Source organism: Parasteatoda tepidariorum, chromosome 2 (genome assembly GCF_982258835.1).
Source record: "Parasteatoda tepidariorum strain Cologne lab strain chromosome 2, Ptep-v5.0, whole genome shotgun sequence".
Classification (NCBI taxonomy): domain Eukaryota; kingdom Metazoa; phylum Arthropoda; class Arachnida; order Araneae; family Theridiidae; genus Parasteatoda; species Parasteatoda tepidariorum.
In genome coordinates, this window is record NC_141756.1 from 33,356,070 (window position 1) to 33,384,052 (window position 27,983).

General features: G+C 38.5%; 36 non-coding genes across 36 annotated transcripts; all 36 read right to left on the reverse strand.

The window, feature by feature from the left end:
- Positions 1-294: 294 nt before the first annotated feature.
- Positions 295-401, reverse strand: LOC147815020 (U6 spliceosomal RNA). The gene has a single exon (XR_015432243.1). It is a non-coding gene; the product is annotated as a U6 spliceosomal RNA (small nuclear RNA).
- A 317-nt stretch (positions 402-718) lies between these two features.
- On the reverse strand, positions 719-837 carry LOC147815021 (U5 spliceosomal RNA). Its single transcript, XR_015432084.1, has one exon. It is a non-coding gene; the product is annotated as a U5 spliceosomal RNA (small nuclear RNA).
- Positions 838-1,887: 1,050 nt separating this feature from the next.
- On the reverse strand, positions 1,888-1,994 carry LOC147815022 (U6 spliceosomal RNA). Its single transcript, XR_015431941.1, has one exon. It is a non-coding gene; the product is annotated as a U6 spliceosomal RNA (small nuclear RNA).
- Positions 1,995-2,311: 317 nt separating this feature from the next.
- LOC147815023 (U5 spliceosomal RNA) lies at positions 2,312-2,430 on the reverse strand. The gene has a single exon (XR_015432085.1). It is a non-coding gene; the product is annotated as a U5 spliceosomal RNA (small nuclear RNA).
- A 1,049-nt stretch (positions 2,431-3,479) lies between these two features.
- LOC147815024 (U6 spliceosomal RNA) lies at positions 3,480-3,586 on the reverse strand. The gene has a single exon (XR_015431942.1). It is a non-coding gene; the product is annotated as a U6 spliceosomal RNA (small nuclear RNA).
- A 317-nt stretch (positions 3,587-3,903) lies between these two features.
- Positions 3,904-4,022, reverse strand: LOC147815025 (U5 spliceosomal RNA). Its single transcript, XR_015432086.1, has one exon. It is a non-coding gene; the product is annotated as a U5 spliceosomal RNA (small nuclear RNA).
- Positions 4,023-5,071: 1,049 nt separating this feature from the next.
- On the reverse strand, positions 5,072-5,178 carry LOC147815026 (U6 spliceosomal RNA). The gene has a single exon (XR_015431943.1). It is a non-coding gene; the product is annotated as a U6 spliceosomal RNA (small nuclear RNA).
- A 317-nt stretch (positions 5,179-5,495) lies between these two features.
- On the reverse strand, positions 5,496-5,614 carry LOC147815027 (U5 spliceosomal RNA). Its single transcript, XR_015432087.1, has one exon. It is a non-coding gene; the product is annotated as a U5 spliceosomal RNA (small nuclear RNA).
- A 1,050-nt stretch (positions 5,615-6,664) lies between these two features.
- On the reverse strand, positions 6,665-6,771 carry LOC147815028 (U6 spliceosomal RNA). The gene has a single exon (XR_015431944.1). It is a non-coding gene; the product is annotated as a U6 spliceosomal RNA (small nuclear RNA).
- Positions 6,772-7,088: 317 nt separating this feature from the next.
- Positions 7,089-7,207, reverse strand: LOC147815029 (U5 spliceosomal RNA). The gene has a single exon (XR_015432089.1). It is a non-coding gene; the product is annotated as a U5 spliceosomal RNA (small nuclear RNA).
- Positions 7,208-8,256: 1,049 nt separating this feature from the next.
- Positions 8,257-8,363, reverse strand: LOC147815030 (U6 spliceosomal RNA). Its single transcript, XR_015431945.1, has one exon. It is a non-coding gene; the product is annotated as a U6 spliceosomal RNA (small nuclear RNA).
- A 317-nt stretch (positions 8,364-8,680) lies between these two features.
- LOC147815031 (U5 spliceosomal RNA) lies at positions 8,681-8,799 on the reverse strand. The gene has a single exon (XR_015432090.1). It is a non-coding gene; the product is annotated as a U5 spliceosomal RNA (small nuclear RNA).
- A 1,049-nt stretch (positions 8,800-9,848) lies between these two features.
- Positions 9,849-9,955, reverse strand: LOC147815032 (U6 spliceosomal RNA). The gene has a single exon (XR_015431947.1). It is a non-coding gene; the product is annotated as a U6 spliceosomal RNA (small nuclear RNA).
- A 317-nt stretch (positions 9,956-10,272) lies between these two features.
- On the reverse strand, positions 10,273-10,391 carry LOC147815033 (U5 spliceosomal RNA). The gene has a single exon (XR_015432091.1). It is a non-coding gene; the product is annotated as a U5 spliceosomal RNA (small nuclear RNA).
- A 1,050-nt stretch (positions 10,392-11,441) lies between these two features.
- On the reverse strand, positions 11,442-11,548 carry LOC147815034 (U6 spliceosomal RNA). Its single transcript, XR_015431948.1, has one exon. It is a non-coding gene; the product is annotated as a U6 spliceosomal RNA (small nuclear RNA).
- Positions 11,549-11,865: 317 nt separating this feature from the next.
- Positions 11,866-11,984, reverse strand: LOC147815035 (U5 spliceosomal RNA). Its single transcript, XR_015432092.1, has one exon. It is a non-coding gene; the product is annotated as a U5 spliceosomal RNA (small nuclear RNA).
- Positions 11,985-13,034: 1,050 nt separating this feature from the next.
- On the reverse strand, positions 13,035-13,141 carry LOC147815036 (U6 spliceosomal RNA). The gene has a single exon (XR_015431949.1). It is a non-coding gene; the product is annotated as a U6 spliceosomal RNA (small nuclear RNA).
- A 317-nt stretch (positions 13,142-13,458) lies between these two features.
- On the reverse strand, positions 13,459-13,577 carry LOC147815037 (U5 spliceosomal RNA). The gene has a single exon (XR_015432093.1). It is a non-coding gene; the product is annotated as a U5 spliceosomal RNA (small nuclear RNA).
- Positions 13,578-14,628: 1,051 nt separating this feature from the next.
- LOC147815038 (U6 spliceosomal RNA) lies at positions 14,629-14,735 on the reverse strand. Its single transcript, XR_015431950.1, has one exon. It is a non-coding gene; the product is annotated as a U6 spliceosomal RNA (small nuclear RNA).
- A 317-nt stretch (positions 14,736-15,052) lies between these two features.
- LOC147815039 (U5 spliceosomal RNA) lies at positions 15,053-15,171 on the reverse strand. The gene has a single exon (XR_015432094.1). It is a non-coding gene; the product is annotated as a U5 spliceosomal RNA (small nuclear RNA).
- A 1,049-nt stretch (positions 15,172-16,220) lies between these two features.
- LOC147815040 (U6 spliceosomal RNA) lies at positions 16,221-16,327 on the reverse strand. The gene has a single exon (XR_015432026.1). It is a non-coding gene; the product is annotated as a U6 spliceosomal RNA (small nuclear RNA).
- A 317-nt stretch (positions 16,328-16,644) lies between these two features.
- On the reverse strand, positions 16,645-16,763 carry LOC147815041 (U5 spliceosomal RNA). Its single transcript, XR_015432095.1, has one exon. It is a non-coding gene; the product is annotated as a U5 spliceosomal RNA (small nuclear RNA).
- A 1,050-nt stretch (positions 16,764-17,813) lies between these two features.
- LOC147815042 (U6 spliceosomal RNA) lies at positions 17,814-17,920 on the reverse strand. Its single transcript, XR_015431951.1, has one exon. It is a non-coding gene; the product is annotated as a U6 spliceosomal RNA (small nuclear RNA).
- Positions 17,921-18,237: 317 nt separating this feature from the next.
- On the reverse strand, positions 18,238-18,356 carry LOC147815043 (U5 spliceosomal RNA). Its single transcript, XR_015432096.1, has one exon. It is a non-coding gene; the product is annotated as a U5 spliceosomal RNA (small nuclear RNA).
- A 1,051-nt stretch (positions 18,357-19,407) lies between these two features.
- Positions 19,408-19,514, reverse strand: LOC147815044 (U6 spliceosomal RNA). Its single transcript, XR_015431952.1, has one exon. It is a non-coding gene; the product is annotated as a U6 spliceosomal RNA (small nuclear RNA).
- A 317-nt stretch (positions 19,515-19,831) lies between these two features.
- LOC147815045 (U5 spliceosomal RNA) lies at positions 19,832-19,950 on the reverse strand. The gene has a single exon (XR_015432097.1). It is a non-coding gene; the product is annotated as a U5 spliceosomal RNA (small nuclear RNA).
- A 1,050-nt stretch (positions 19,951-21,000) lies between these two features.
- Positions 21,001-21,107, reverse strand: LOC147815046 (U6 spliceosomal RNA). Its single transcript, XR_015431953.1, has one exon. It is a non-coding gene; the product is annotated as a U6 spliceosomal RNA (small nuclear RNA).
- A 317-nt stretch (positions 21,108-21,424) lies between these two features.
- On the reverse strand, positions 21,425-21,543 carry LOC147815047 (U5 spliceosomal RNA). The gene has a single exon (XR_015432098.1). It is a non-coding gene; the product is annotated as a U5 spliceosomal RNA (small nuclear RNA).
- A 1,049-nt stretch (positions 21,544-22,592) lies between these two features.
- LOC147815048 (U6 spliceosomal RNA) lies at positions 22,593-22,699 on the reverse strand. The gene has a single exon (XR_015431954.1). It is a non-coding gene; the product is annotated as a U6 spliceosomal RNA (small nuclear RNA).
- A 317-nt stretch (positions 22,700-23,016) lies between these two features.
- LOC147815049 (U5 spliceosomal RNA) lies at positions 23,017-23,135 on the reverse strand. The gene has a single exon (XR_015432100.1). It is a non-coding gene; the product is annotated as a U5 spliceosomal RNA (small nuclear RNA).
- Positions 23,136-24,207: 1,072 nt separating this feature from the next.
- Positions 24,208-24,314, reverse strand: LOC147815050 (U6 spliceosomal RNA). The gene has a single exon (XR_015431955.1). It is a non-coding gene; the product is annotated as a U6 spliceosomal RNA (small nuclear RNA).
- A 317-nt stretch (positions 24,315-24,631) lies between these two features.
- On the reverse strand, positions 24,632-24,750 carry LOC147815051 (U5 spliceosomal RNA). The gene has a single exon (XR_015432101.1). It is a non-coding gene; the product is annotated as a U5 spliceosomal RNA (small nuclear RNA).
- Positions 24,751-25,800: 1,050 nt separating this feature from the next.
- Positions 25,801-25,907, reverse strand: LOC147815052 (U6 spliceosomal RNA). Its single transcript, XR_015431956.1, has one exon. It is a non-coding gene; the product is annotated as a U6 spliceosomal RNA (small nuclear RNA).
- A 317-nt stretch (positions 25,908-26,224) lies between these two features.
- LOC147815053 (U5 spliceosomal RNA) lies at positions 26,225-26,343 on the reverse strand. The gene has a single exon (XR_015432102.1). It is a non-coding gene; the product is annotated as a U5 spliceosomal RNA (small nuclear RNA).
- A 1,050-nt stretch (positions 26,344-27,393) lies between these two features.
- On the reverse strand, positions 27,394-27,500 carry LOC147815054 (U6 spliceosomal RNA). Its single transcript, XR_015431958.1, has one exon. It is a non-coding gene; the product is annotated as a U6 spliceosomal RNA (small nuclear RNA).
- A 317-nt stretch (positions 27,501-27,817) lies between these two features.
- Positions 27,818-27,936, reverse strand: LOC147815055 (U5 spliceosomal RNA). Its single transcript, XR_015432103.1, has one exon. It is a non-coding gene; the product is annotated as a U5 spliceosomal RNA (small nuclear RNA).
- Between the last annotated feature and the right edge of the window lie 47 nt (positions 27,937-27,983).

The following is a 27,983-nucleotide window of genomic DNA, read 5'->3' on the forward strand; positions in this document are numbered from 1 at the left end:
AGTAGTAAAAAATAGACTTTTATAACCGATACTTTTATTTATTAATTTTTTTTTTTTTTTTTTATGTACCGCATCGTAGATTTTGTTCCGTTGAAGGAAAACTAAATTTATATTCATTTTGCTTGCTCTTTCTTTATTAGAGGAGGAAAAATTGAAAGCAAGCTGTTCACAATACCGAATAAAGCTTTTCAGTAATAAGTAGGCGTTTCCCTTTCTAGCATACCTCTGAGTTTTCTGATGTCAAAAGCTTCCAGCATAGAGTAAAAGTTTCTCTTTAAACGACGAAATAAGACAAAAAATGTGGAACGCTTCACGATTTTGCGTGTCATCCTTGCGCAGGGGCCATGCTAATCTTCTCTGTATCGTTCCAATTTTAGTATATGTACTGCCGAAGCAAGTACACTAGAGGACTGGTTAGAGTTTTCTTATATACTATGCTTGAAGTAGAAATATATTAGAGTGGTAGCCGTTTTTGAATTATTTATTGGGTTTCTTTCTTCGGCGAAGCCCTAGACAGGAGAGCGGCGCATGCGCGTGGACTTTGAGAAAAACATCTCCTCAGTATCGCGCGAGACTCGTGTCTCTTTCATTCAGCTCGAGCAGAAAATGATGGTACGAAGAAATAAGATCTATCTCTCCTTCGACAGCGTAGCTGCGGCAAGAGCCGGATAGAAAAGTTCCGCCCACCATCTTCCCGAATTCTTTTCTTAGTTTTATAACCCCACCGTTGGATGGGGTTCCAAAAATTGAGTCAAGCTCATTAAATTGTTCCTCTCCACGGTAATCTTTAGTAAAAGGCGAAAGATTAACTCGATGGATGAAGAGAAACCAGAGCATGTGAATGCCATATTTCAGTTTTTACATGTAAGATTTTAAAAAGAACAAAAAGTGGTACCTTCGCTTTTTCGAAATTGCGCACACTATCTAATTAACGTGCAATGCCCCCTCGTATCGCTATGTGGATTTATTCTCTTTAGCTTGCGATTCTATTTCGGAAGAAAAAAAAATGAAGGAGATAGTAACTCTTTTCGTCACGGTCCTCCCTTCAAATTGCGCGACTTGTTAAAATAAGTTTATAGAGCAAAAAGCTATACGTTACTTGAGATTCGCTTCATGTAAGATTCGCTTCATTCGAGCTTACCTGAACAACGCAAACTTGTTTGAAGTGGGCGTAAAGAGTAAGCCGAATGAGAGAGAAATAATATTGTCATTTGCGTGTCTGCTTTTTATGTAATTATTTGTCGCATGATAATGCCATCCTCGGGCTTCAAACCCACTGCTCGGCAGTTGGAAGCATTACCACGGAACCAACATAGCACAGCTATGCTATGGACGGGGAGGATCCTTCAAAATAATGCAAACATTTCTCTCATAATTTCAGTGGTAGATATCTAAAAAGTAAAAGTTGTAAGTACTAATAATAATGTTGTGTCGGATGGTGACTGAAATTCACGATGAGGTTAATGAGGATTTGAGATAGCCAACAACACGGGCAATTAATCTCAGTTGCATTTGTCGAGCACACTGCAAATTCTGTATATTTGCTGGAACTTTTAAGAGACTACAATGTTCCCTGATACTTTTCTTTCCCCAAACAAAGTAGTAAAAAATAGACTTTTATAACCGATACTTTTATTTATTAATTTTTTTTTTTTTATGTACCGCATCGTAGATTTTGTTCCGTTGAAGGAAAACTAAATTTATATTCATTTTGCTTGCTCTTTCTTTATTAGAGGAGGAAAAATTGAAAGCAAGCTGTTCACAATACCGAATAAAGCTTTTCAGTAATAAGTAGGCGTTTCCCTTTCTAGCATACCTCTGAGTTTTCTGATGTCAAAAGCTTCCAGCATAGAGTAAAAGTTTCTCTTTAAACGACGAAATAAGACAAAAAATGTGGAACGCTTCACGATTTTGCGTGTCATCCTTGCGCAGGGGCCATGCTAATCTTCTCTGTATCGTTCCAATTTTAGTATATGTACTGCCGAAGCAAGTACACTAGAGGACTGGTTAGAGTTTTCTTATATACTATGCTTGAAGTAGAAATATATTAGAGTGGTAGCCGTTTTTGAATTATTTATTGGGTTTCTTTCTTCGGCGAAGCCCTAGACAGGAGAGCGGCGCATGCGCGTGGACTTTGAGAAAAACATCTCCTCAGTATCGCGCGAGACTCGTGTCTCTTTCATTCAGCTCGAGCAGAAAATGATGGTACGAAGAAATAAGATCTATCTCTCCTTCGACAGCGTAGCTGCGGCAAGAGCCGGATAGAAAAGTTCCGCCCACCATCTTCCCGAATTCTTTTCTTAGTTTTATAACCCCACCGTTGGATGGGGTTCCAAAAATTGAGTCAAGCTCATTAAATTGTTCCTCTCCACGGTAATCTTTAGTAAAAGGCGAAAGATTAACTCGATGGATGAAGAGAAACCAGAGCATGTGAATGCCATATTTCAGTTTTTACATGTAAGATTTTAAAAAGAACAAAAAGTGGTACCTTCGCTTTTTCGAAATTGCGCACACTATCTAATTAACGTGCAATGCCCCCTCGTATCGCTATGTGGATTTATTCTCTTTAGCTTGCGATTCTATTTCGGAAGAAAAAAAAATGAAGGAGATAGTAACTCTTTTCGTCACGGTCCTCCCTTCAAATTGCGCGACTTGTTAAAATAAGTTTATAGAGCAAAAAGCTATACGTTACTTGAGATTCGCTTCATGTAAGATTCGCTTCATTCGAGCTTACCTGAACAACGCAAACTTGTTTGAAGTGGGCGTAAAGAGTAAGCCGAATGAGAGAGAAATAATATTGTCATTTGCGTGTCTGCTTTTTATGTAATTATTTGTCGCATGATAATGCCATCCTCGGGCTTCAAACCCACTGCTCGGCAGTTGGAAGCATTACCACGGAACCAACATAGCACAGCTATGCTATGGACGGGGAGGATCCTTCAAAATAATGCAAACATTTCTCTCATAATTTCAGTGGTAGATATCTAAAAAGTAAAAGTTGTAAGTACTAATAATAATGTTGTGTCGGATGGTGACTGAAATTCACGATGAGGTTAATGAGGATTTGAGATAGCCAACAACACGGGCAATTAATCTCAGTTGCATTTGTCGAGCACACTGCAAATTCTGTATATTTGCTGGAACTTTTAAGAGACTACAATGTTCCCTGATACTTTTCTTTCCCCAAACAAAGTAGTAAAAAATAGACTTTTATAACCGATACTTTTATTTATTAATTTTTTTTTTTTATGTACCGCATCGTAGATTTTGTTCCGTTGAAGGAAAACTAAATTTATATTCATTTTGCTTGCTCTTTCTTTATTAGAGGAGGAAAAATTGAAAGCAAGCTGTTCACAATACCGAATAAAGCTTTTCAGTAATAAGTAGGCGTTTCCCTTTCTAGCATACCTCTGAGTTTTCTGATGTCAAAAGCTTCCAGCATAGAGTAAAAGTTTCTCTTTAAACGACGAAATAAGACAAAAAATGTGGAACGCTTCACGATTTTGCGTGTCATCCTTGCGCAGGGGCCATGCTAATCTTCTCTGTATCGTTCCAATTTTAGTATATGTACTGCCGAAGCAAGTACACTAGAGGACTGGTTAGAGTTTTCTTATATACTATGCTTGAAGTAGAAATATATTAGAGTGGTAGCCGTTTTTGAATTATTTATTGGGTTTCTTTCTTCGGCGAAGCCCTAGACAGGAGAGCGGCGCATGCGCGTGGACTTTGATAAAAACATCTCCTCAGTATCGCGCGAGACTCGTGTCTCTTTCATTCAGCTCGAGCAGAAAATGATGGTACGAAGAAATAAGATCTATCTCTCCTTCGACAGCGTAGCTGCGGCAAGAGCCGGATAGAAAAGTTCCGCCCACCATCTTCCCGAATTCTTTTCTTAGTTTTATAACCCCACCGTTGGATGGGGTTCCAAAAATTGAGTCAAGCTCATTAAATTGTTCCTCTCCACGGTAATCTTTAGTAAAAGGCGAAAGATTAACTCGATGGATGAAGAGAAACCAGAGCATGTGAATGCCATATTTCAGTTTTTACATGTAAGATTTTAAAAAGAACAAAAAGTGGTACCTTCGCTTTTTCGAAATTGCGCACACTATCTAATTAACGTGCAATGCCCCCTCGTATCGCTATGTGGATTTATTCTCTTTAGCTTGCGATTCTATTTCGGAAGAAAAAAAAATGAAGGAGATAGTAACTCTTTTCGTCACGGTCCTCCCTTCAAATTGCGCGACTTGTTAAAATAAGTTTATAGAGCAAAAAGCTATACGTTACTTGAGATTCGCTTCATGTAAGATTCGCTTCATTCGAGCTTACCTGAACAACGCAAACTTGTTTGAAGTGGGCGTAAAGAGTAAGCCGAATGAGAGAGAAATAATATTGTCATTTGCGTGTCTGCTTTTTATGTAATTATTTGTCGCATGATAATGCCATCCTCGGGCTTCAAACCCACTGCTCGGCAGTTGGAAGCATTACCACGGAACCAACATAGCACAGCTATGCTATGGACGGGGAGGATCCTTCAAAATAATGCAAACATTTCTCTCATAATTTCAGTGGTAGATATCTAAAAAGTAAAAGTTGTAAGTACTAATAATAATGTTGTGTCGGATGGTGACTGAAATTCACGATGAGGTTAATGAGGATTTGAGATAGCCAACAACACGGGCAATTAATCTCAGTTGCATTTGTCGAGCACACTGCAAATTCTGTATATTTGCTGGAACTTTTAAGAGACTACAATGTTCCCTGATACTTTTCTTTCCCCAAACAAAGTAGTAAAAAATAGACTTTTATAACCGATACTTTTATTTATTAATTTTTTTTTTTTATGTACCGCATCGTAGATTTTGTTCCGTTGAAGGAAAACTAAATTTATATTCATTTTGCTTGCTCTTTCTTTATTAGAGGAGGAAAAATTGAAAGCAAGCTGTTCACAATACCGAATAAAGCTTTTCAGTAATAAGTAGGCGTTTCCCTTTCTAGCATACCTCTGAGTTTTCTGATGTCAAAAGCTTCCAGCATAGAGTAAAAGTTTCTCTTTAAACGACGAAATAAGACAAAAAATGTGGAACGCTTCACGATTTTGCGTGTCATCCTTGCGCAGGGGCCATGCTAATCTTCTCTGTATCGTTCCAATTTTAGTATATGTACTGCCGAAGCAAGTACACTAGAGGACTGGTTAGAGTTTTCTTATATACTATGCTTGAAGTAGAAATATATTAGAGTGGTAGCCGTTTTTGAATTATTTATTGGGTTTCTTTCTTCGGCGAAGCCCTAGACAGGAGAGCGGCGCATGCGCGTGGACTTTGAGAAAAACATCTCCTCAGTATCGCGCGAGACTCGTGTCTCTTTCATTCAGCTCGAGCAGAAAATGATGGTACGAAGAAATAAGATCTATCTCTCCTTCGACAGCGTAGCTGCGGCAAGAGCCGGATAGAAAAGTTCCGCCCACCATCTTCCCGAATTCTTTTCTTAGTTTTATAACCCCACCGTTGGATGGGGTTCCAAAAATTGAGTCAAGCTCATTAAATTGTTCCTCTCCACGGTAATCTTTAGTAAAAGGCGAAAGATTAACTCGATGGATGAAGAGAAACCAGAGCATGTGAATGCCATATTTCAGTTTTTACATGTAAGATTTTAAAAAGAACAAAAAGTGGTACCTTCGCTTTTTCGAAATTGCGCACACTATCTAATTAACGTGCAATGCCCCCTCGTATCGCTATGTGGATTTATTCTCTTTAGCTTGCGATTCTATTTCGGAAGAAAAAAAAATGAAGGAGATAGTAACTCTTTTCGTCACGGTCCTCCCTTCAAATTGCGCGACTTGTTAAAATAAGTTTATAGAGCAAAAAGCTATACGTTACTTGAGATTCGCTTCATGTAAGATTCGCTTCATTCGAGCTTACCTGAACAACGCAAACTTGTTTGAAGTGGGCGTAAAGAGTAAGCCGAATGAGAGAGAAATAATATTGTCATTTGCGTGTCTGCTTTTTATGTAATTATTTGTCGCATGATAATGCCATCCTCGGGCTTCAAACCCACTGCTCGGCAGTTGGAAGCATTACCACGGAACCAACATAGCACAGCTATGCTATGGACGGGGAGGATCCTTCAAAATAATGCAAACATTTCTCTCATAATTTCAGTGGTAGATATCTAAAAAGTAAAAGTTGTAAGTACTAATAATAATGTTGTGTCGGATGGTGACTGAAATTCACGATGAGGTTAATGAGGATTTGAGATAGCCAACAACACGGGCAATTAATCTCAGTTGCATTTGTCGAGCACACTGCAAATTCTGTATATTTGCTGGAACTTTTAAGAGACTACAATGTTCCCTGATACTTTTCTTTCCCCAAACAAAGTAGTAAAAAATAGACTTTTATAACCGATACTTTTATTTATTAATTTTTTTTTTTTTATGTACCGCATCGTAGATTTTGTTCCGTTGAAGGAAAACTAAATTTATATTCATTTTGCTTGCTCTTTCTTTATTAGAGGAGGAAAAATTGAAAGCAAGCTGTTCACAATACCGAATAAAGCTTTTCAGTAATAAGTAGGCGTTTCCCTTTCTAGCATACCTCTGAGTTTTCTGATGTCAAAAGCTTCCAGCATAGAGTAAAAGTTTCTCTTTAAACGACGAAATAAGACAAAAAATGTGGAACGCTTCACGATTTTGCGTGTCATCCTTGCGCAGGGGCCATGCTAATCTTCTCTGTATCGTTCCAATTTTAGTATATGTACTGCCGAAGCAAGTACACTAGAGGACTGGTTAGAGTTTTCTTATATACTATGCTTGAAGTAGAAATATATTAGAGTGGTAGCCGTTTTTGAATTATTTATTGGGTTTCTTTCTTCGGCGAAGCCCTAGACAGGAGAGCGGCGCATGCGCGTGGACTTTGAGAAAAACATCTCCTCAGTATCGCGCGAGACTCGTGTCTCTTTCATTCAGCTCGAGCAGAAAATGATGGTACGAAGAAATAAGATCTATCTCTCCTTCGACAGCGTAGCTGCGGCAAGAGCCGGATAGAAAAGTTCCGCCCACCATCTTCCCGAATTCTTTTCTTAGTTTTATAACCCCACCGTTGGATGGGGTTCCAAAAATTGAGTCAAGCTCATTAAATTGTTCCTCTCCACGGTAATCTTTAGTAAAAGGCGAAAGATTAACTCGATGGATGAAGAGAAACCAGAGCATGTGAATGCCATATTTCAGTTTTTACATGTAAGATTTTAAAAAGAACAAAAAGTGGTACCTTCGCTTTTTCGAAATTGCGCACACTATCTAATTAACGTGCAATGCCCCCTCGTATCGCTATGTGGATTTATTCTCTTTAGCTTGCGATTCTATTTCGGAAGAAAAAAAATGAAGGAGATAGTAACTCTTTTCGTCACGGTCCTCCCTTCAAATTGCGCGACTTGTTAAAATAAGTTTATAGAGCAAAAAGCTATACGTTACTTGAGATTCGCTTCATGTAAGATTCGCTTCATTCGAGCTTACCTGAACAACGCAAACTTGTTTGAAGTGGGCGTAAAGAGTAAGCCGAATGAGAGAGAAATAATATTGTCATTTGCGTGTCTGCTTTTTATGTAATTATTTGTCGCATGATAATGCCATCCTCGGGCTTCAAACCCACTGCTCGGCAGTTGGAAGCATTACCACGGAACCAACATAGCACAGCTATGCTATGGACGGGGAGGATCCTTCAAAATAATGCAAACATTTCTCTCATAATTTCAGTGGTAGATATCTAAAAAGTAAAAGTTGTAAGTACTAATAATAATGTTGTGTCGGATGGTGACTGAAATTCACGATGAGGTTAATGAGGATTTGAGATAGCCAACAACACGGGCAATTAATCTCAGTTGCATTTGTCGAGCACACTGCAAATTCTGTATATTTGCTGGAACTTTTAAGAGACTACAATGTTCCCTGATACTTTTCTTTCCCCAAACAAAGTAGTAAAAAATAGACTTTTATAACCGATACTTTTATTTATTAATTTTTTTTTTTTTATGTACCGCATCGTAGATTTTGTTCCGTTGAAGGAAAACTAAATTTATATTCATTTTGCTTGCTCTTTCTTTATTAGAGGAGGAAAAATTGAAAGCAAGCTGTTCACAATACCGAATAAAGCTTTTCAGTAATAAGTAGGCGTTTCCCTTTCTAGCATACCTCTGAGTTTTCTGATGTCAAAAGCTTCCAGCATAGAGTAAAAGTTTCTCTTTAAACGACGAAATAAGACAAAAAATGTGGAACGCTTCACGATTTTGCGTGTCATCCTTGCGCAGGGGCCATGCTAATCTTCTCTGTATCGTTCCAATTTTAGTATATGTACTGCCGAAGCAAGTACACTAGAGGACTGGTTAGAGTTTTCTTATATACTATGCTTGAAGTAGAAATATATTAGAGTGGTAGCCGTTTTTGAATTATTTATTGGGTTTCTTTCTTCGGCGAAGCCCTAGACAGGAGAGCGGCGCATGCGCGTGGACTTTGAGAAAAACATCTCCTCAGTATCGCGCGAGACTCGTGTCTCTTTCATTCAGCTCGAGCAGAAAATGATGGTACGAAGAAATAAGATCTATCTCTCCTTCGACAGCGTAGCTGCGGCAAGAGCCGGATAGAAAAGTTCCGCCCACCATCTTCCCGAATTCTTTTCTTAGTTTTATAACCCCACCGTTGGATGGGGTTCCAAAAATTGAGTCAAGCTCATTAAATTGTTCCTCTCCACGGTAATCTTTAGTAAAAGGCGAAAGATTAACTCGATGGATGAAGAGAAACCAGAGCATGTGAATGCCATATTTCAGTTTTTACATGTAAGATTTTAAAAAGAACAAAAAGTGGTACCTTCGCTTTTTCGAAATTGCGCACACTATCTAATTAACGTGCAATGCCCCCTCGTATCGCTATGTGGATTTATTCTCTTTAGCTTGCGATTCTATTTCGGAAGAAAAAAAAATGAAGGAGATAGTAACTCTTTTCGTCACGGTCCTCCCTTCAAATTGCGCGACTTGTTAAAATAAGTTTATAGAGCAAAAAGCTATACGTTACTTGAGATTCGCTTCATGTAAGATTCGCTTCATTCGAGCTTACCTGAACAACGCAAACTTGTTTGAAGTGGGCGTAAAGAGTAAGCCGAATGAGAGAGAAATAATATTGTCATTTGCGTGTCTGCTTTTTATGTAATTATTTGTCGCATGATAATGCCATCCTCGGGCTTCAAACCCACTGCTCGGCAGTTGGAAGCATTACCACGGAACCAACATAGCACAGCTATGCTATGGACGGGGAGGATCCTTCAAAATAATGCAAACATTTCTCTCATAATTTCAGTGGTAGATATCTAAAAAGTAAAAGTTGTAAGTACTAATAATAATGTTGTGTCGGATGGTGACTGAAATTCACGATGAGGTTAATGAGGATTTGAGATAGCCAACAACACGGGCAATTAATCTCAGTTGCATTTGTCGAGCACACTGCAAATTCTGTATATTTGCTGGAACTTTTAAGAGACTACAATGTTCCCTGATACTTTTCTTTCCCCAAACAAAGTAGTAAAAAATAGACTTTTATAACCGATACTTTTATTTATTAATTTTTTTTTTTTATGTACCGCATCGTAGATTTTGTTCCGTTGAAGGAAAACTAAATTTATATTCATTTTGCTTGCTCTTTCTTTATTAGAGGAGGAAAAATTGAAAGCAAGCTGTTCACAATACCGAATAAAGCTTTTCAGTAATAAGTAGGCGTTTCCCTTTCTAGCATACCTCTGAGTTTTCTGATGTCAAAAGCTTCCAGCATAGAGTAAAAGTTTCTCTTTAAACGACGAAATAAGACAAAAAATGTGGAACGCTTCACGATTTTGCGTGTCATCCTTGCGCAGGGGCCATGCTAATCTTCTCTGTATCGTTCCAATTTTAGTATATGTACTGCCGAAGCAAGTACACTAGAGGACTGGTTAGAGTTTTCTTATATACTATGCTTGAAGTAGAAATATATTAGAGTGGTAGCCGTTTTTGAATTATTTATTGGGTTTCTTTCTTCGGCGAAGCCCTAGACAGGAGAGCGGCGCATGCGCGTGGACTTTGAGAAAAACATCTCCTCAGTATCGCGCGAGACTCGTGTCTCTTTCATTCAGCTCGAGCAGAAAATGATGGTACGAAGAAATAAGATCTATCTCTCCTTCGACAGCGTAGCTGCGGCAAGAGCCGGATAGAAAAGTTCCGCCCACCATCTTCCCGAATTCTTTTCTTAGTTTTATAACCCCACCGTTGGATGGGGTTCCAAAAATTGAGTCAAGCTCATTAAATTGTTCCTCTCCACGGTAATCTTTAGTAAAAGGCGAAAGATTAACTCGATGGATGAAGAGAAACCAGAGCATGTGAATGCCATATTTCAGTTTTTACATGTAAGATTTTAAAAAGAACAAAAAGTGGTACCTTCGCTTTTTCGAAATTGCGCACACTATCTAATTAACGTGCAATGCCCCCTCGTATCGCTATGTGGATTTATTCTCTTTAGCTTGCGATTCTATTTCGGAAGGAAAAAAAATGAAGGAGATAGTAACTCTTTTCGTCACGGTCCTCCCTTCAAATTGCGCGACTTGTTAAAATAAGTTTATAGAGCAAAAAGCTATACGTTACTTGAGATTCGCTTCATGTAAGATTCGCTTCATTCGAGCTTACCTGAACAACGCAAACTTGTTTGAAGTGGGCGTAAAGAGTAAGCCGAATGAGAGAGAAATAATATTGTCATTTGCGTGTCTGCTTTTTATGTAATTATTTGTCGCATGATAATGCCATCCTCGGGCTTCAAACCCACTGCTCGGCAGTTGGAAGCATTACCACGGAACCAACATAGCACAGCTATGCTATGGACGGGGAGGATCCTTCAAAATAATGCAAACATTTCTCTCATAATTTCAGTGGTAGATATCTAAAAAGTAAAAGTTGTAAGTACTAATAATAATGTTGTGTCGGATGGTGACTGAAATTCACGATGAGGTTAATGAGGATTTGAGATAGCCAACAACACGGGCAATTAATCTCAGTTGCATTTGTCGAGCACACTGCAAATTCTGTATATTTGCTGGAACTTTTAAGAGACTACAATGTTCCCTGATACTTTTCTTTCCCCAAACAAAGTAGTAAAAAATAGACTTTTATAACCGATACTTTTATTTATTAATTTTTTTTTTTTTATGTACCGCATCGTAGATTTTGTTCCGTTGAAGGAAAACTAAATTTATATTCATTTTGCTTGCTCTTTCTTTATTAGAGGAGGAAAAATTGAAAGCAAGCTGTTCACAATACCGAATAAAGCTTTTCAGTAATAAGTAGGCGTTTCCCTTTCTAGCATACCTCTGAGTTTTCTGATGTCAAAAGCTTCCAGCATAGAGTAAAAGTTTCTCTTTAAACGACGAAATAAGACAAAAAATGTGGAACGCTTCACGATTTTGCGTGTCATCCTTGCGCAGGGGCCATGCTAATCTTCTCTGTATCGTTCCAATTTTAGTATATGTACTGCCGAAGCAAGTACACTAGAGGACTGGTTAGAGTTTTCTTATATACTATGCTTGAAGTAGAAATATATTAGAGTGGTAGCCGTTTTTGAATTATTTATTGGGTTTCTTTCTTCGGCGAAGCCCTAGACAGGAGAGCGGCGCATGCGCGTGGACTTTGAGAAAAACATCTCCTCAGTATCGCGCGAGACTCGTGTCTCTTTCATTCAGCTCGAGCAGAAAATGATGGTACGAAGAAATAAGATCTATCTCTCCTTCGACAGCGTAGCTGCGGCAAGAGCCGGATAGAAAAGTTCCGCCCACCATCTTCCCGAATTCTTTTCTTAGTTTTATAACCCCACCGTTGGATGGGGTTCCAAAAATTGAGTCAAGCTCATTAAATTGTTCCTCTCCACGGTAATCTTTAGTAAAAGGCGAAAGATTAACTCGATGGATGAAGAGAAACCAGAGCATGTGAATGCCATATTTCAGTTTTTACATGTAAGATTTTAAAAAGAACAAAAAGTGGTACCTTCGCTTTTTCGAAATTGCGCACACTATCTAATTAACGTGCAATGCCCCCTCGTATCGCTATGTGGATTTATTCTCTTTAGCTTGCGATTCTATTTCGGAAGAAAAAAAAATGAAGGAGATAGTAACTCTTTTCGTCACGGTCCTCCCTTCAAATTGCGCGACTTGTTAAAATAAGTTTATAGAGCAAAAAGCTATACGTTACTTGAGATTCGCTTCATGTAAGATTCGCTTCATTCGAGCTTACCTGAACAACGCAAACTTGTTTGAAGTGGGCGTAAAGAGTAAGCCGAATGAGAGAGAAATAATATTGTCATTTGCGTGTCTGCTTTTTATGTAATTATTTGTCGCATGATAATGCCATCCTCGGGCTTCAAACCCACTGCTCGGCAGTTGGAAGCATTACCACGGAACCAACATAGCACAGCTATGCTATGGACGGGGAGGATCCTTCAAAATAATGCAAACATTTCTCTCATAATTTCAGTGGTAGATATCTAAAAAGTAAAAGTTGTAAGTACTAATAATAATGTTGTGTCGGATGGTGACTGAAATTCACGATGAGGTTAATGAGGATTTGAGATAGCCAACAACACGGGCAATTAATCTCAGTTGCATTTGTCGAGCACACTGCAAATTCTGTATATTTGCTGGAACTTTTAAGAGACTACAATGTTCCCTGATACTTTTCTTTCCCCAAACAAAGTAGTAAAAAATAGACTTTTATAACCGATACTTTTATTTATTAATTTTTTTTTTTTTATGTACCGCATCGTAGATTTTGTTCCGTTGAAGGAAAACTAAATTTATATTCATTTTGCTTGCTCTTTCTTTATTAGAGGAGGAAAAATTGAAAGCAAGCTGTTCACAATACCGAATAAAGCTTTTCAGTAATAAGTAGGCGTTTCCCTTTCTAGCATACCTCTGAGTTTTCTGATGTCAAAAGCTTCCAGCATAGAGTAAAAGTTTCTCTTTAAACGACGAAATAAGACAAAAAATGTGGAACGCTTCACGATTTTGCGTGTCATCCTTGCGCAGGGGCCATGCTAATCTTCTCTGTATCGTTCCAATTTTAGTATATGTACTGCCGAAGCAAGTACACTAGAGGACTGGTTAGAGTTTTCTTATATACTATGCTTGAAGTAGAAATATATTAGAGTGGTAGCCGTTTTTGAATTATTTATTGGGTTTCTTTCTTCGGCGAAGCCCTAGACAGGAGAGCGGCGCATGCGCGTGGACTTTGAGAAAAACATCTCCTCAGTATCGCGCGAGACTCGTGTCTCTTTCATTCAGCTCGAGCAGAAAATGATGGTACGAAGAAATAAGATCTATCTCTCCTTCGACAGCGTAGCTGCGGCAAGAGCCGGATAGAAAAGTTCCGCCCACCATCTTCCCGAATTCTTTTCTTAGTTTTATAACCCCACCGTTGGATGGGGTTCCAAAAATTGAGTCAAGCTCATTAAATTGTTCCTCTCCACGGTAATCTTTAGTAAAAGGCGAAAGATTAACTCGATGGATGAAGAGAAACCAGAGCATGTGAATGCCATATTTCAGTTTTTACATGTAAGATTTTAAAAAGAACAAAAAGTGGTACCTTCGCTTTTTCGAAATTGCGCACACTATCTAATTAACGTGCAATGCCCCCTCGTATCGCTATGTGGATTTATTCTCTTTAGCTTGCGATTCTATTTCGGAAGAAAAAAAAATGAAGGAGATAGTAACTCTTTTCGTCACGGTCCTCCCTTCAAATTGCGCGACTTGTTAAAATAAGTTTATAGAGCAAAAAGCTATACGTTACTTGAGATTCGCTTCATGTAAGATTCGCTTCATTCGAGCTTACCTGAACAACGCAAACTTGTTTGAAGTGGGCGTAAAGAGTAAGCCGAATGAGAGAGAAATAATATTGTCATTTGCGTGTCTGCTTTTTATGTAATTATTTGTCGCATGATAATGCCATCCTCGGGCTTCAAACCCACTGCTCGGCAGTTGGAAGCATTACCACGGAACCAACATAGCACAGCTATGCTATGGACGGGGAGGATCCTTCAAAATAATGCAAACATTTCTCTCATAATTTCAGTGGTAGATATCTAAAAAGTAAAAGTTGTAAGTACTAATAATAATGTTGTGTCGGATGGTGACTGAAATTCACGATGAGGTTAATGAGGATTTGAGATAGCCAACAACACGGGCAATTAATCTCAGTTGCATTTGTCGAGCACACTGCAAATTCTGTATATTTGCTGGAACTTTTAAGAGACTACAATGTTCCCTGATACTTTTCTTTCCCCAAACAAAGTAGTAAAAAATAGACTTTTATAACCGATACTTTTATTTATTAATTTTTTTTTTTTTTATGTACCGCATCGTAGATTTTGTTCCGTTGAAGGAAAACTAAATTTATATTCATTTTGCTTGCTCTTTCTTTATTAGAGGAGGAAAAATTGAAAGCAAGCTGTTCACAATACCGAATAAAGCTTTTCAGTAATAAGTAGGCGTTTCCCTTTCTAGCATACCTCTGAGTTTTCTGATGTCAAAAGCTTCCAGCATAGAGTAAAAGTTTCTCTTTAAACGACGAAATAAGACAAAAAATGTGGAACGCTTCACGATTTTGCGTGTCATCCTTGCGCAGGGGCCATGCTAATCTTCTCTGTATCGTTCCAATTTTAGTATATGTACTGCCGAAGCAAGTACACTAGAGGACTGGTTAGAGTTTTCTTATATACTATGCTTGAAGTAGAAATATATTAGAGTGGTAGCCGTTTTTGAATTATTTATTGGGTTTCTTTCTTCGGCGAAGCCCTAGACAGGAGAGCGGCGCATGCGCGTGGACTTTGAGAAAAACATCTCCTCAGTATCGCGCGAGACTCGTGTCTCTTTCATTCAGCTCGAGCAGAAAATGATGGTACGAAGAAATAAGATCTATCTCTCCTTCGACAGCGTAGCTGCGGCAAGAGCCGGATAGAAAAGTTCCGCCCACCATCTTCCCGAATTCTTTTCTTAGTTTTATAACCCCACCGTTGGATGGGGTTCCAAAAATTGAGTCAAGCTCATTAAATTGTTCCTCTCCACGGTAATCTTTAGTAAAAGGCGAAAGATTAACTCGATGGATGAAGAGAAACCAGAGCATGTGAATGCCATATTTCAGTTTTTACATGTAAGATTTTAAAAAGAACAAAAAGTGGTACCTTCGCTTTTTCGAAATTGCGCACACTATCTAATTAACGTGCAATGCCCCCTCGTATCGCTATGTGGATTTATTCTCTTTAGCTTGCGATTCTATTTCGGAAGAAAAAAAAATGAAGGAGATAGTAACTCTTTTCGTCACGGTCCTCCCTTCAAATTGCGCGACTTGTTAAAATAAGTTTATAGAGCAAAAAGCTATACGTTACTTGAGATTCGCTTCATGTAAGATTCGCTTCATTCGAGCTTACCTGAACAACGCAAACTTGTTTGAAGTGGGCGTAAAGAGTAAGCCGAATGAGAGAGAAATAATATTGTCATTTGCGTGTCTGCTTTTTATGTAATTATTTGTCGCATGATAATGCCATCCTCGGGCTTCAAACCCACTGCTCGGCAGTTGGAAGCATTACCACGGAACCAACATAGCACAGCTATGCTATGGACGGGGAGGATCCTTCAAAATAATGCAAACATTTCTCTCATAATTTCAGTGGTAGATATCTAAAAAGTAAAAGTTGTAAGTACTAATAATAATGTTGTGTCGGATGGTGACTGAAATTCACGATGAGGTTAATGAGGATTTGAGATAGCCAACAACACGGGCAATTAATCTCAGTTGCATTTGTCGAGCACACTGCAAATTCTGTATATTTGCTGGAACTTTTAAGAGACTACAATGTTCCCTGATACTTTTCTTTCCCCAAACAAAGTAGTAAAAAATAGACTTTTATAACCGATACTTTTATTTATTAATTTTTTTTTTTTATGTACCGCATCGTAGATTTTGTTCCGTTGAAGGAAAACTAAATTTATATTCATTTTGCTTGCTCTTTCTTTATTAGAGGAGGAAAAATTGAAAGCAAGCTGTTCACAATACCGAATAAAGCTTTTCAGTAATAAGTAGGCGTTTCCCTTTCTAGCATACCTCTGAGTTTTCTGATGTCAAAAGCTTCCAGCATAGAGTAAAAGTTTCTCTTTAAACGACGAAATAAGACAAAAAATGTGGAACGCTTCACGATTTTGCGTGTCATCCTTGCGCAGGGGCCATGCTAATCTTCTCTGTACCGTTCCAATTTTAGTATATGTACTGCCGAAGCAAGTACACTAGAGGACTGGTTAGAGTTTTCTTATATACTATGCTTGAAGTAGAAATATATTAGAGTGGTAGCCGTTTTTGAATTATTTATTGGGTTTCTTTCTTCGGCGAAGCCCTAGACAGGAGAGCGGCGCATGCGCGTGGACTTTGAGAAAAACATCTCCTCAGTATCGCGCGAGACTCGTGTCTCTTTCATTCAGCTCGAGCAGAAAATGATGGTACGAAGAAATAAGATCTATCTCTCCTTCGACAGCGTAGCTGCGGCAAGAGCCGGATAGAAAAGTTCCGCCCACCATCTTCCCGAATTCTTTTCTTAGTTTTATAACCCCACCGTTGGATGGGGTTCCAAAAATTGAGTCAAGCTCATTAAATTGTTCCTCTCCACGGTAATCTTTAGTAAAAGGCGAAAGATTAACTCGATGGATGAAGAGAAACCAGAGCATGTGAATGCCATATTTCAGTTTTTACATGTAAGATTTTAAAAAGAACAAAAAGTGGTACCTTCGCTTTTTCGAAATTGCGCACACTATCTAATTAACGTGCAATGCCCCCTCGTATCGCTATGTGGATTTATTCTCTTTAGCTTGCGATTCTATTTCGGAAGAAAAAAAAATGAAGGAGATAGTAACTCTTTTCGTCACGGTCCTCCCTTCAAATTGCGCGACTTGTTAAAATAAGTTTATAGAGCAAAAAGCTATACGTTACTTGAGATTCGCTTCATGTAAGCTCCGCTTCATTCGAGCTTACCTGAACAACGCAAACTTGTTTGAAGTGGGCGTAAAGAGTAAGCCGAATGAGAGAGAAATAATATTGTCATTTGCGTGTCTGCTTTTTATGTAATTATTTGTCGCATGATAATGCCATCCTCGGGCTTCAAACCCACTGCTCGGCAGTTGGAAGCATTACCACGGAACCAACATAGCACAGCTATGCTATGGACGGGGAGGATCCTTCAAAATAATGCAAACATTTCTCTCATAATTTCAGTGGTAGATATCTAAAAAGTAAAAGTTGTAAGTACTAATAATAATGTTGTGTCGGATGGTGACTGAAATTCACGATGAGGTTAATGAGGATTTGAGATAGCCAACAACACGGGCAATTAATCTCAGTTGCATTTGTCGAGCACACTGCAAATTCTGTATATTTGCTGGAACTTTTAAGAGACTACAATGTTCCCTGATACTTTTCTTTCCCCAAACAAAGTAGTAAAAAATAGACTTTTATAACCGATACTTTTATTTATTAATTTTTTTTTTTTTATGTACCGCATCGTAGATTTTGTTCCGTTGAAGGAAAACTAAATTTATATTCATTTTGCTTGCTCTTTCTTTATTAGAGGAGGAAAAATTGAAAGCAAGCTGTTCACAATACCGAATAAAGCTTTTCAGTAATAAGTAGGCGTTTCCCTTTCTAGCATACCTCTGAGTTTTCTGATGTCAAAAGCTTCCAGCATAGAGTAAAAGTTTCTCTTTAAACGACGAAATAAGACAAAAAATGTGGAACGCTTCACGATTTTGCGTGTCATCCTTGCGCAGGGGCCATGCTAATCTTCTCTGTATCGTTCCAATTTTAGTATATGTACTGCCGAAGCAAGTACACTAGAGGACTGGTTAGAGTTTTCTTATATACTATGCTTGAAGTAGAAATATATTAGAGTGGTAGCCGTTTTTGAATTATTTATTGGGTTTCTTTCTTCGGCGAAGCCCTAGACAGGAGAGCGGCGCATGCGCGTGGACTTTGAGAAAAACATCTCCTCAGTATCGCGCGAGACTCGTGTCTCTTTCATTCAGCTCGAGCAGAAAATGATGGTACGAAGAAATAAGATCTATCTCTCCTTCGACAGCGTAGCTGCGGCAAGAGCCGGATAGAAAAGTTCCGCCCACCATCTTCCCGAATTCTTTTCTTAGTTTTATAACCCCACCGTTGGATGGGGTTCCAAAAATTGAGTCAAGCTCATTAAATTGTTCCTCTCCACGGTAATCTTTAGTAAAAGGCGAAAGATTAACTCGATGGATGAAGAGAAACCAGAGCATGTGAATGCCATATTTCAGTTTTTACATGTAAGATTTTAAAAAGAACAAAAAGTGGTACCTTCGCTTTTTCGAAATTGCGCACACTATCTAATTAACGTGCAATGCCCCCTCGTATCGCTATGTGGATTTATTCTCTTTAGCTTGCGATTCTATTTCGGAAGAAAAAAAAATGAAGGAGATAGTAACTCTTTTCGTCACGGTCCTCCCTTCAAATTGCGCGACTTGTTAAAATAAGTTTATAGAGCAAAAAGCTATACGTTACTTGAGATTCGCTTCATGTAAGATTCGCTTCATTCGAGCTTACCTGAACAACGCAAACTTGTTTGAAGTGGGCGTAAAGAGTAAGCCGAATGAGAGAGAAATAATATTGTCATTTGCGTGTCTGCTTTTTATGTAATTATTTGTCGCATGATAATGCCATCCTCGGGCTTCAAACCCACTGCTCGGCAGTTGGAAGCATTACCACGGAACCAACATAGCACAGCTATGCTATGGACGGGGAGGATCCTTCAAAATAATGCAAACATTTCTCTCATAATTTCAGTGGTAGATATCTAAAAAGTAAAAGTTGTAAGTACTAATAATAATGTTGTGTCGGATGGTGACTGAAATTCACGATGAGGTTAATGAGGATTTGAGATAGCCAACAACACGGGCAATTAATCTCAGTTGCATTTGTCGAGCACACTGCAAATTCTGTATATTTGCTGGAACTTTTAAGAGACTACAATGTTCCCTGATACTTTTCTTTCCCCAAACAAAGTAGTAAAAAATAGACTTTTATAACCGATACTTTTATTTATTAATTTTTTTTTTTTTTATGTACCGCATCGTAGATTTTGTTCCGTTGAAGGAAAACTAAATTTATATTCATTTTGCTTGCTCTTTCTTTATTAGAGGAGGAAAAATTGAAAGCAAGCTGTTCACAATACCGAATAAAGCTTTTCAGTAATAAGTAGGCGTTTCCCTTTCTAGCATACCTCTGAGTTTTCTGATGTCAAAAGCTTCCAGCATAGAGTAAAAGTTTCTCTTTAAACGACGAAATAAGACAAAAAATGTGGAACGCTTCACGATTTTGCGTGTCATCCTTGCGCAGGGGCCATGCTAATCTTCTCTGTATCGTTCCAATTTTAGTATATGTACTGCCGAAGCAAGTACACTAGAGGACTGGTTAGAGTTTTCTTATATACTATGCTTGAAGTAGAAATATATTAGAGTGGTAGCCGTTTTTGAATTATTTATTGGGTTTCTTTCTTCGGCGAAGCCCTAGACAGGAGAGCGGCGCATGCGCGTGGACTTTGAGAAAAACATCTCCTCAGTATCGCGCGAGACTCGTGTCTCTTTCATTCAGCTCGAGCAGAAAATGATGGTACGAAGAAATAAGATCTATCTCTCCTTCGACAGCGTAGCTGCGGCAAGAGCCGGATAGAAAAGTTCCGCCCACCATCTTCCCGAATTCTTTTCTTAGTTTTATAACCCCACCGTTGGATGGGGTTCCAAAAATTGAGTCAAGCTCATTAAATTGTTCCTCTCCACGGTAATCTTTAGTAAAAGGCGAAAGATTAACTCGATGGATGAAGAGAAACCAGAGCATGTGAATGCCATATTTCAGTTTTTACATGTAAGATTTTAAAAAGAACAAAAAGTGGTACCTTCGCTTTTTCGAAATTGCGCACACTATCTAATTAACGTGCAATGCCCCCTCGTATCGCTATGTGGATTTATTCTCTTTAGCTTGCGATTCTATTTCGGAAGAAAAAAAAATGAAGGAGATAGTAACTCTTTTCGTCACGGTCCTCCCTTCAAATTGCGCGACTTGTTAAAATAAGTTTATAGAGCAAAAAGCTATACGTTACTTGAGATTCGCTTCATGTAAGATTCGCTTCATTCGAGCTTACCTGAACAACGCAAACTTGTTTGAAGTGGGCGTAAAGAGTAAGCCGAATGAGAGAGAAATAATATTGTCATTTGCGTGTCTGCTTTTTATGTAATTATTTGTCGCATGATAATGCCATCCTCGGGCTTCAAACCCACTGCTCGGCAGTTGGAAGCATTACCACGGAACCAACATAGCACAGCTATGCTATGGACGGGGAGGATCCTTCAAAATAATGCAAACATTTCTCTCATAATTTCAGTGGTAGATATCTAAAAAGTAAAAGTTGTAAGTACTAATAATAATGTTGTGTCGGATGGTGACTGAAATTCACGATGAGGTTAATGAGGATTTGAGATAGCCAACAACACGGGCAATTAATCTCAGTTGCATTTGTCGAGCACACTGCAAATTCTGTATATTTGCTGGAACTTTTAAGAGACTACAATGTTCCCTGATACTTTTCTTTCCCCAAACAAAGTAGTAAAAAATAGACTTTTATAACCGATACTTTTATTTATTAATTTTTTTTTTTTTATGTACCGCATCGTAGATTTTGTTCCGTTGAAGGAAAACTAAATTTATATTCATTTTGCTTGCTCTTTCTTTATTAGAGGAGGAAAAATTGAAAGCAAGCTGTTCACAATACCGAATAAAGCTTTTCAGTAATAAGTAGGCGTTTCCCTTTCTAGCATACCTCTGAGTTTTCTGATGTCAAAAGCTTCCAGCATAGAGTAAAAGTTTCTCTTTAAACGACGAAATAAGACAAAAAATGTGGAACGCTTCACGATTTTGCGTGTCATCCTTGCGCAGGGGCCATGCTAATCTTCTCTGTATCGTTCCAATTTTAGTATATGTACTGCCGAAGCAAGTACACTAGAGGACTGGTTAGAGTTTTCTTATATACTATGCTTGAAGTAGAAATATATTAGAGTGGTAGCCGTTTTTGAATTATTTATTGGGTTTCTTTCTTCGGCGAAGCCCTAGACAGGAGAGCGGCGCATGCGCGTGGACTTTGAGAAAAACATCTCCTCAGTATCGCGCGAGACTCGTGTCTCTTTCATTCAGCTCGAGCAGAAAATGATGGTACGAAGAAATAAGATCTATCTCTCCTTCGACAGCGTAGCTGCGGCAAGAGCCGGATAGAAAAGTTCCGCCCACCATCTTCCCGAATTCTTTTCTTAGTTTTATAACCCCACCGTTGGATGGGGTTCCAAAAATTGAGTCAAGCTCATTAAATTGTTCCTCTCCACGGTAATCTTTAGTAAAAGGCGAAAGATTAACTCGATGGATGAAGAGAAACCAGAGCATGTGAATGCCATATTTCAGTTTTTACATGTAAGATTTTAAAAAGAACAAAAAGTGGTACCTTCGCTTTTTCGAAATTGCGCACACTATCTAATTAACGTGCAATGCCCCCTCGTATCGCTATGTGGATTTATTCTCTTTAGCTTGCGATTCTATTTCGGAAGAAAAAAAAATGAAGGAGATAGTAACTCTTTTCGTCACGGTCCTCCCTTCAAATTGCGCGACTTGTTAAAATAAGTTTATAGAGCAAAAAGCTATACGTTACTTGAGATTCGCTTCATGTAAGATTCGCTTCATTCGAGCTTACCTGAACAACGCAAACTTGTTTGAAGTGGGCGTAAAGAGTAAGCCGAATGAGAGAGAAATAATATTGTCATTTGCGTGTCTGCTTTTTATGTAATTATTTGTCGCATGATAATGCCATCCTCGGGCTTCAAACCCACTGCTCGGCAGTTGGAAGCATTACCACGGAACCAACATAGCACAGCTATGCTATGGACGGGGAGGATCCTTCAAAATAATGCAAACATTTCTCTCATAATTTCAGTGGTAGATATCTAAAAAGTAAAAGTTGTAAGTACTAATAATAATGTTGTGTCGGATGGTGACTGAAATTCACGATGAGGTTAATGAGGATTTGAGATAGCCAACAACACGGGCAATTAATCTCAGTTGCATTTGTCGAGCACACTGCAAATTCTGTATATTTGCTGGAACTTTTAAGAGACTACAATGTTCCCTGATACTTTTCTTTCCCCAAACAAAGTAGTAAAAAATAGACTTTTATAACCGATACTTTTATTTATTAATTTTTTTTTTTTATGTACCGCATCGTAGATTTTGTTCCGTTGAAGGAAAACTAAATTTATATTCATTTTGCTTGCTCTTTCTTTATTAGAGGAGGAAAAATTGAAAGCAAGCTGTTCACAATACCGAATAAAGCTTTTCAGTAATAAGTAGGCGTTTCCCTTTCTAGCATACCTCTGAGTTTTCTGATGTCAAAAGCTTCCAGCATAGAGTAAAAGTTTCTCTTTAAACGACGAAATAAGACAAAAAATGTGGAACGCTTCACGATTTTGCGTGTCATCCTTGCGCAGGGGCCATGCTAATCTTCTCTGTATCGTTCCAATTTTAGTATATGTACTGCCGAAGCAAGTACACTAGAGGACTGGTTAGAGTTTTCTTATATACTATGCTTGAAGTAGAAATATATTAGAGTGGTAGCCGTTTTTGAATTATTTATTGGGTTTCTTTCTTCGGCGAAGCCCTAGACAGGAGAGCGGCGCATGCGCGTGGACTTTGAGAAAAACATCTCCTCAGTATCGCGCGAGACTCGTGTCTCTTTCATTCAGCTCGAGCAGAAAATGATGGTACGAAGAAATAAGATCTATCTCTCCTTCGACAGCGTAGCTGCGGCAAGAGCCGGATAGAAAAGTTCCGCCCACCATCTTCCCGAATTCTTTTCTTAGTTTTATAACCCCACCGTTGGATGGGGTTCCAAAAATTGAGTCAAGCTCATTAAATTGTTCCTCTCCACGGTAATCTTTAGTAAAAGGCGAAAGATTAACTCGATGGATGAAGAGAAACCAGAGCATGTGAATGCCATATTTCAGTTTTTACATGTAAGATTTTAAAAAGAACAAAAAGTGGTACCTTCGCTTTTTCGAAATTGCGCACACTATCTAATTAACGTGCAATGCCCCCTCGTATCGCTATGTGGATTTATTCTCTTTAGCTTGCGATTCTATTTCGGAAGAAAAAAAAATGAAGGAGATAGTAACTCTTTTCGTCACGGTCCTCCCTTCAAATTGCGCGACTTGTTAAAATAAGTTTATAGAGCAAAAAGCTATACGTTACTTGAGATTCGCTTCATGTAAGATTCGCTTCATTCGAGCTTACCTGAACAACGCAAACTTGTTTGAAGTGGGCGTAAAGAGTAAGCCGAATGAGAGAGAAAATATAATTATAATATAAATATAATTATATTGTCATTTGCGTGTCTGCTTTTTATGTAATTATTTGTCGCATGATAATGCCATCCTCGGGCTTCAAACCCACTGCTCGGCAGTTGGAAGCATTACCACGGAACCAACATAGCACAGCTATGCTATGGACGGGGAGGATCCTTCAAAATAATGCAAACATTTCTCTCATAATTTCAGTGGTAGATATCAAAAAGGAAAAGTTGTAAGTACTAATAATAATGTTGTGTCGGATGGTGACTGAAATTCACGATGAGGTTAATGAGGATTTGAGATAGCCAACAACACGGGCAATTAATCTCAGTTGCATTTGTCGAGCACACTGCAAATTCTGTATATTTGCTGGAACTTTTAAGAGACTACAATGTTCCCTGATACTTTTCTTTCCCCAAACAAAGTAGTAAAAAATAGACTTTTATAACCGATACTTTTATTTATTAATTTTTTTTTTTTTATGTACCGCATCGTAGATTTTGTTCCGTTGAAGGAAAACTAAATTTATATTCATTTTGCTTGCTCTTTCTTTATTAGAGGAGGAAAAATTGAAAGCAAGCTGTTCACAATACCGAATAAAGCTTTTCAGTAATAAGTAGGCGTTTCCCTTTCTAGCATACCTCTGAGTTTTCTGATGTCAAAAGCTTCCAGCATAGAGTAAAAGTTTCTCTTTAAACGACGAAATAAGACAAAAAATGTGGAACGCTTCACGATTTTGCGTGTCATCCTTGCGCAGGGGCCATGCTAATCTTCTCTGTATCGTTCCAATTTTAGTATATGTACTGCCGAAGCAAGTACACTAGAGGACTGGTTAGAGTTTTCTTATATACTATGCTTGAAGTAGAAATATATTAGAGTGGTAGCCGTTTTTGAATTATTTATTGGGTTTCTTTCTTCGGCGAAGCCCTAGACAGGAGAGCGGCGCATGCGCGTGGACTTTGAGAAAAACATCTCCTCAGTATCGCGCGAGACTCGTGTCTCTTTCATTCAGCTCGAGCAGAAAATGATGGTACGAAGAAATAAGATCTATCTCTCCTTCGACAGCGTAGCTGCGGCAAGAGCCGGATAGAAAAGTTCCGCCCACCATCTTCCCGAATTCTTTTCTTAGTTTTATAACCCCACCGTTGGATGGGGTTCCAAAAATTGAGTCAAGCTCATTAAATTGTTCCTCTCCACGGTAATCTTTAGTAAAAGGCGAAAGATTAACTCGATGGATGAAGAGAAACCAGAGCATGTGAATGCCATATTTCAGTTTTTACATGTAAGATTTTAAAAAGAACAAAAAGTGGTACCTTCGCTTTTTCGAAATTGCGCACACTATCTAATTAACGTGCAATGCCCCCTCGTATCGCTATGTGGATTTATTCTCTTTAGCTTGCGATTCTATTTCGGAAGAAAAAAAAATGAAGGAGATAGTAACTCTTTTCGTCACGGTCCTCCCTTCAAATTGCGCGACTTGTTAAAATAAGTTTATAGAGCAAAAAGCTATACGTTACTTGAGATTCGCTTCATGTAAGATTCGCTTCATTCGAGCTTACCTGAACAACGCAAACTTGTTTGAAGTGGGCGTAAAGAGTAAGCCGAATGAGAGAGAAATAATATTGTCATTTGCGTGTCTGCTTTTTATGTAATTATTTGTCGCATGATAATGCCATCCTCGGGCTTCAAACCCACTGCTCGGCAGTTGGAAGCATTACCACGGAACCAACATAGCACAGCTATGCTATGGACGGGGAGGATCCTTCAAAATAATGCAAACATTTCTCTCATAATTTCAGTGGTAGATATCTAAAAAGTAAAAGTTGTAAGTACTAATAATAATGTTGTGTCGGATGGTGACTGAAATTCACGATGAGGTTAATGAGGATTTGAGATAGCCAACAACACGGGCAATTAATCTCAGTTGCATTTGTCGAGCACACTGCAAATTCTGTATATTTGCTGGAACTTTTAAGAGACTACAATGTTCCCTGATACTTTTCTTTCCCCAAACAAAGTAGTAAAAAATAGACTTTTATAACCGATACTTTTATTTATTAATTTTTTTTTTTTTATGTACCGCATCGTAGATTTTGTTCCGTTGAAGGAAAACTAAATTTATATTCATTTTGCTTGCTCTTTCTTTATTAGAGGAGGAAAAATTGAAAGCAAGCTGTTCACAATACCGAATAAAGCTTTTCAGTAATAAGTAGGCGTTTCCCTTTCTAGCATACCTCTGAGTTTTCTGATGTCAAAAGCTTCCAGCATAGAGTAAAAGTTTCTCTTTAAACGACGAAATAAGACAAAAAATGTGGAACGCTTCACGATTTTGCGTGTCATCCTTGCGCAGGGGCCATGCTAATCTTCTCTGTATCGTTCCAATTTTAGTATATGTACTGCCGAAGCAAGTACACTAGAGGACTGGTTAGAGTTTTCTTATATACTATGCTTGAAGTAGAAATATATTAGAGTGGTAGCCGTTTTTGAATTATTTATTGGGTTTCTTTCTTCGGCGAAGCCCTAGACAGGAGAGCGGCGCATGCGCGTGGACTTTGAGAAAAACATCTCCTCAGTATCGCGCGAGACTCGTGTCTCTTTCATTCAGCTCGAGCAGAAAATGATGGTACGAAGAAATAAGATCTATCTCTCCTTCGACAGCGTAGCTGCGGCAAGAGCCGGATAGAAAAGTTCCGCCCACCATCTTCCCGAATTCTTTTCTTAGTTTTATAACCCCACCGTTGGATGGGGTTCCAAAAATTGAGTCAAGCTCATTAAATTGTTCCTCTCCACGGTAATCTTTAGTAAAAGGCGAAAGATTAACTCGATGGATGAAGAGAAACCAGAGCATGTGAATGCCATATTTCAGTTTTTACATGTAAGATTTTAAAAAGAACAAAAAGTGGTACCTTCGCTTTTTCGAAATTGCGCACACTATCTAATTAACGTGCAATGCCCCCTCGTATCGCTATGTGGATTTATTCTCTTTAGCTTGCGATTCTATTTCGGAAGAAAAAAAAATGAAGGAGATAGTAACTCTTTTCGTCACGGTCCTCCCTTCAAATTGCGCGACTTGTTAAAATAAGTTTATAGAGCAAAAAGCTATACGTTACTTGAGATTCGCTTCATGTAAGATTCGCTTCATTCGAGCTTACCTGAACAACGCAAACTTGTTTGAAGTGGGCGTAAAGAGTAAGCCGAATGAGAGAGAAATAATATTGTCATTTGCGTGTCTGCTTTTTATGTAATTATTTGTCGCATGATAATGCCATCCTCGGGCTTCAAACCCACTGCTCGGCAGTTGGAAGCATTACCACGGAACCAACATAGCACAGCTATGCTATGGACGGGGAGGATCCTTCAAAATAATGCAAACATTTCTCTCATAATTTCAGTGGTAGATATCTAAAAAGTAAAAGTTGTAAGTACTAATAATAATGTTGTGTCGGATGGTGACTGAAATTCACGATGAGGTTAATGAGGATTTGAGATAGCCAACAACACGGGCAATTAATCTCAGTTGCATTTGTCGAGCACACTGCAAATTCTGTATATTTGCTGGAACTTTTAAGAGACTACAATGTTCCCTGATACTTTTCTTTCCCCAAACAAAGTAGTAAAAAATAGACTTTTATAACCGATACTTTTATTTATTAATTTTTTTTTTTTTATGTACCGCATCGTAGATTTTGTTCCGTTGAAGGAAAACTAAATTTATATTCATTTTGCTTGCTCTTTCTTTATTAGAGGAGGAAAAATTGAAAGCAAGCTGTTCACAATACCGAATAAAGCTTTTCAGTAATAAGTAGGCGTTTCCCTTTCTAGCATACCTCTGAGTTTTCTGATGTCAAAAGCTTCCAGCATAGAGTAAAAGTTTCTCTTTAAACGACGAAATAAGACAAAAAATGTGGAACGCTTCACGATTTTGCGTGTCATCCTTGCGCAGGGGCCATGCTAATCTTCTCTGTATCGTTCCAATTTTAGTATATGTACTGCCGAAGCAAGTACACTAGAGGACTGGTTAGAGTTTTCTTATATACTATGCTTGAAGTAGAAATATATTAGAGTGGTAGCCGTTTTTGAATTATTTATTGGGTTTCTTTCTTCGGCGAAGCCCTAGACAGGAGAGCGGCGCATGCGCGTGGACTTTGAGAAAAACATCTCCTCAGTATCGCGCGAGACTCGTGTCTCTTTCATTCAGCTCGAGCAGAAAATGATGGTACGAAGAAATAAGATCTATCTCTCCTTCGACAGCGTAGCTGCGGCAAGAGCCGGATAGAAAAGTTCCGCCCACCATCTTCCCGAATTCTTTTCTTAGTTTTATAACCCCACCGTTGGATGGGGTTCCAAAAATTGAGTCAAGCTCATTAAATTGTTCCTCTCCACGGTAATCTTTAGTAAAAGGCGAAAGATTAACTCGATGGATGAAGAGAAACCAGAGCATGTGAATGCCATATTTCAGTTTTTACATGTAAGATTTTAAAAAGAACA